The following is a 6,000-nucleotide window of genomic DNA, read 5'->3' as shown; positions in this document are numbered from 1 at the left end:
ACCCCTATATCCTGCTCCATTACTAATCGTTAGTGATTTTTTATTTTTTTTGTAGGGTAACTAAAGTATGGTTCATCAACTTTCTCAAAACACTCATCTGTTTGTGACGTTAACAATTATGATGAATTTTGCCAAATATCTCCGGCTGACCTCATGACAGCATTCAACTAAAGTTCTTGATGCCAATCTGAACCAAAACCCCAATATGTATATCAAAAGAGTTACCAGAATATTCGTCATGCAGTTTTTTCCTCGGGTGTTTTGTTGCTTGTGCGCGAGGGCTGACAAGCACACGCTCATGTTCATCAGAACATGACAGCAGCCCAACTTCAGTGTGTTTATCAGCTCAGCCAGCATCAGGCCGTCATAAACCAGCAAGGAACTCAAACTGGTTTAATGTAGTTTTTTCCAGGAGGATGAAATCTTTACTGTCAAAATCACCTGAAGGCACAAAACAATCTCAAAATAATCTGAATGTTTTCTCCCACATAGATTCCACTTTGACATACATATTATCATTCTCTTGTTACAAGTCTTGCTGGACATTTTATGTGGTAAATACGGTTAAAATGACATGGTGACAGGGTAACACAGTTTATTTTGTCTCAATATCCAGCAGCTGTATATTGACTCTAAAAAAAACTGTGGATGCCCTCATTGATCTTAAATTTGATAAAGCACGGTAACAAGATGTAATGACTTAATAACTTTCTGATTTATACATTCCTATGCAAGCTGCAGGAGTTGCTCAGTAATCAGATCTGAGGACCAGTAACCGGGAAGCGTTCTCGGGGTCGTGATACGAAGGTGTGTAACAGAAGTAGGAAAACTTTCTGCAGTGGCGATGAAAACATGTGGGGACATTCCTCTGGAGGATTCCACACAGCAGGGGGTAACTTCCCCTCAACTGCCTGGTCAGAGCTAACATCGCCTGACATTTTCTGACTAAATTTAAAGTTAAGGAAGACAACAGGCTACAGCCTGGATCAGTGTTTGTAACCCCGAGGGGTTGGCGCCAGGTCACAGCACTGCTGGAGGCTCTGAATGCTCTGAGGTCAAAATCAGCTTAGTAAATGTCTGAGAAATCCAAAACGGGACCTTTTCCAGAATCTGCACCTGTCGGGATTTGTGTGTGATTCTTTGTCAATGTTTGGCTTCACTGTAATGTTTCGGCAAATCAAAGATCAGCTTTTCATTTAGAGGCAAACCTGGAGGATCGAGGCACAAACAGTTGGGAACCACTGGTTTAGATGAATATTTATGGGGTTTTTTTTAGATGCTGTAATTTATTTAACTCAGCTTCATTTTTGTCTCAATTTACAAAAAGTCACAATTATTACTATACTAGAGCTACACTCGGTAGAGCGTAGAACCTTCGCCAACGCCACATTTGTTTGCAGAACCAGCAGGGCGCGTCTCCATGGCAACAGATGTTAATCTCCTTTGATGTCCTTCATGAGGTGCCTCTCTCATCCGCTTTCTTTGGGAAATGTTTTCACAGGTTTTTCTAGATTTACTCGGAAACGGCTAGCCGTTAACATCCCAAAATCTAATCGATCGGTCCTTGGATGACGACAAATCATCCCTGAAAATTAGTTCTAATTTGGGTGCGAAAAGTTGGTAAAATATATATATAAAAACTAATAAATAAATACACACAGATGAAAACTTGGCGAAGGTAATAATATGTTTGCGTTCCCTTAAAAAGAGCTGCTTTTATTCATACAGACGTCAAAGCCACATGTTATTTTCAGCCCCGATGCTTGGTTTGTATTATAGTTGAATAGATATTAAATAGTTTATATTTTAAAAGAAGTGTATAAGATTTGTAAATGTACTCCACGGCTTGGTTGTGGTTCCCTGTATATCATCTAAATAAGATTAAACTATCGGTGTCCTGTTATTCAGTCTTCTCAATGAGTGACAGTCACAAATCGGTGATTGTGCACATTTACTGTATCTGTTCTTCATACATATGAAGAGTGTGAAGCAGAGTGGTGGGAGCCTCGCAGCCGAGGGGCCCGGAATGTGTCGGCGCTAATCCCAGTGAGGGGCAGAAGATGTTTTAACAGATCTCCTCTGGTCCACATGAGTGGCTCTGCAGTCTAATGTTCCCACAAAAGCCCCGGAACAGGATGAAGAGGGGCCGACGTGTGTTTGCTTAGCAGCAGACTTTCACACTGAAAAAAGGAACTCAACTAAATAATCGACAACAAAGCCAACGGAGGTGGCTCCGGCCCTTCCTCTCCCAGTGGTATGCTAAGACATCACAAAATATCAAAAGCAAAATGTCAAGCCATGCAGAAAATGGCTGCGTAACACCCAATGGAAGAATACTATGGGTGAAGAAGAAGCTTTGTAATATGTTGAAATAAGTCATAACAAATTGTATCATCTAATCATTTTCGTTTTGGACATTAAAATCTCAAAAAGAAGTTTAAAAAACAAACAAAAAAAAAAAGCAGATTTTCAGTTCTTATAATGACAATCAAACCTTTTTTCAAGTTTTGTTAGACAAATTCAAAAGTACTGAAATAAAACTGCTCTTAGCTGAATGGTTGCTTTAAAACTATGGAAATAAAATGACTTTACTTCTTGCATCTCACCAAACCTCATGAACCATCAGTCTGAATGTTGATCATCTGAGGAGTGCAGCCGTTGGTGAGAAAAGACGGTGCAAAAACAATGATTTCATCTTTGGATTCTGAAGAAAAATGACTGTATTTTTCAATTACCTTTAACCATTTATGGTAACCAAAAAATAAGGAATGAAGTGTGATGATTTAGTCTTTAGAAATGTACATATTCCCCCTCGTATTCCAATCAAAATGTATATAATCAAATATTATTCCAATTTAGTTTTTTTGTTTTTTAACGTGAGAATTTAAAAATTAAAAATGCTAATAAGCCTCTTTGAATAGCGCTGTGAGAGCGTTGAAACCTGACTTGAGGAGCTGATGGGAACCATGTGTAGAACAGTGCGGGGCAACGCAGCGTGAGCTAAACCGGGCAGACAGCTGACTCAGCGCCTCCCCTGTTGTCTGTGTGCTCACTCAACAATGCTGTTATCCCCGGTGACAGAGCGCCGCCGCGGGGCTCAAACACCCCTCTCACAACAGTCTCCACATCCTCCAACCAGCCCGGGCCCTGGAATTCTTATTAACACCCCTGATTCCCCCAAAAGGACCTGCCTTTTCTCTGTTTCCCACAATTCATGAGGTCGCACTGACAATACTGTTTCAACAACATACAATCGATGACTATTTCCGACTGTTGTCATCTCATTCATTTATTCTATTATTTACGTCAACATTTACCTCTGTGCTCTAGAAACTTCGACGTTGATATTGAATATTGTAAATTGTGTAACAACTTTGCCTTTTTTTGTGCTCATTCGTTCTCTTGCGTTGGTGTGGAAACACATAATGAGTAAGTTGGGCTACGATAACGACATTTACAACACAAAACAAATGTTTCATGACTTACAAAAGCACACAATATAAATGTAATATTGTCAATTCATTGGTTTTGATTATTTGACGTATTTTATCGTTTAAAAATAAAACAGTTATCAATGTTGACAAAAAGTCATAATGGGCAATCTTAATAATCACATTTGTAGTTTTTTCCCCCCTATCACGTGTATATTTTGCCATATATATATATTTTGGTTGTTAAAAACAATGAGTTGGTCTTTAACATTTTGACTTCACATTTAAAAGGTTCCTGATTCAAACCTGCTGGAGGAAGAGACTTTTCTGTGTGAATTTTTCATTTTCTCCTTTTGTAGTGTTTCTACAGGATCTTCAGCTTCCTCCCACTAGTAAAATGCATACTAAGAAAGTACTGCAAATAATTGTAAGAAGTTTGTCTCTTTGTGACGGACTGCCATTTTATTCTGCTTTTCATCATGTGTTTCCCGGGATAACATCAAACCCCCAGTAGAACCCTGGTAGAACAGTTACATAAAAATAGTTTCATTTATACAGTTTTGATTCAGGATCACGTGTTTCCAGGAAACAAAATATGAAATTATAGCTGAGAAAAAAAATATCAGAATGACGAAAACAAAACAAATCCATTTTTAATTCACTGCAACTACAACATGACCTGAAAAACAGCAGAGCTGCTGTGAATCAACACAAAATCTCAAGAAAACAAGATGTACTGCAGATCTATTCCTTTTATCCTGATGGTACAAACAGCAGTAGACAGGTTGATTGTACCTGTGTTTTCCAGCTTTAAGAGGTACCTGACTAATCTGATTTCTATATCAGCAATCTTAAAATGAAACCCATTTCTTTCCATCAGTCCAGCACCATCCATCCGTCTTCAGTACGGCTCCATCGTATACAGTGCTGTTGGCGCCGACTCTGGCTGAATGTGGACGAGAGGTAGTTCACCAGGTAAACCCAGAGACAGAAAGACGCTCACATTCACCACTGCAACTTTGAAGCAAAAATTAAATTGAAAAGCCGTTTTTTTTGGACTGTAGGAGAAAAGTGGAGTATCCAGAGAAAATCCACTGGCAGGCGGGAAGAACATGCAAACCCCACACAGAAAGACTCTCAGGCCAAACTAGTATTTCTCACAATGAGGTGGAAGCGCCGACCTCCCCGTCACCCCGCAGCCACAAACTGAGAATAACATCTGCAAGTGTTGTCGGGTTTTAACTTATTTTGATTGTAACGCCACACATTCCTGGTATAGTTAAAAACATTAGTGTCACCTTACTTTACTGCTCAATAGAGAAGATTCGGATCTGAACTGACAACACTGCATTAGGCTTAACCTGATACATAATGTGTTTAGACCATAGTTCAGTCACTCATTAGGGACGTCTCACTCGACAACTCAATACGTTGAGTTACATGATGGCAAACTGGGGAAAATATCATGATATCAGCATTAGGAAGGTTTTGATGGGAGCATTAAGTGCACTAAATAACTTCACATTAGTCATGGTTATGTTTCTGGGCTCCCGGGAACCTGCAAGCCCAAATAGGATTATATGCAAATATATAAGTCAGAAAGTACTGATGAAAACTGTTGCTGATGTCTGGCGACACGGAGATCCTGAGTCACTGCGGCGGCTCTGATTCAGCTGAACGCGTGTTCAGACCCGTTCAAAGGCAGTCACTCTGTTGGCTGCCATGCTCTTTCCTGCTCAAGGCCCACGAATGCTGCAATCCTGCATTCCCGCACCTGCCCCAGGCGCACACTGTTCACCTCTGTACCCTGGCAGCAGCAGAGAGGGACTGAAAGACAGGAGGATCGCCTGTAAGATGAAGGGACAAGGTGGGACAGATGGAGGGAGAGAAGAAGTTAGGAAAAAATAGCTCGAATTGAGAAGAAAAGAATGAATCCTGCATACCAGAGGGGCCAGACGACGCAGATCTCCCCTTGACACACACACACACATTCTCGTTGAGGCTTTATGAGTTGTGGAGGGAGCAAACAGACGCAGATGATCTGATGTTCTTTGCTGGGGGGGGGGGGGGGGGGGGGGGTGGACATGCCACTGCATGCACCTGTATGCAAACTGACACCACACATCAGCGAGTACAGTGAGATTTACAATTTGTATAAAGAAAAGTTGCACGCTCTTATTTAAGATCTTTTGCGCGCATAGTTTCACAACTGAAGAATGGCTTGGGATTTGTTGAACTGAGTGACTTCCATATGTTTACACTCAAAACTGCCTTGAAGGCAGAAAGCAAGCCTCTGCGTTCCAACATAGCGGCCACATTATTGGTTTTGGACGTGTTTTCTTTGTGCTGGTCATGACAGTGACGCCGTTATTGAATGGGATTCCACAATAATAAAGGAAGCAGCGTTCTTAAGGAAGCAATTGAAAAGACAAACAGCATGTGTTGAAAAATGCTTATTTTGTGCAGCGGAATCAGGAGCTATTTCCTTCTCCCTCTGCCGAGGCCCCATGAGGAGGACAGGGGAGAGCCAATGGTCAACAGAGGGCTCACTCTCCTGGAGCAGCTGAAT

This window comes from Lipophrys pholis, assembly GCF_963383615.2.
Source record: "Lipophrys pholis genome assembly, chromosome: 2".
NCBI lineage: Eukaryota > Metazoa > Chordata > Actinopteri > Blenniiformes > Blenniidae > Lipophrys > Lipophrys pholis.
The sequence above is the reverse complement of the archived record's forward strand: the minus strand, read 5'-3'. Positions refer to the sequence as shown.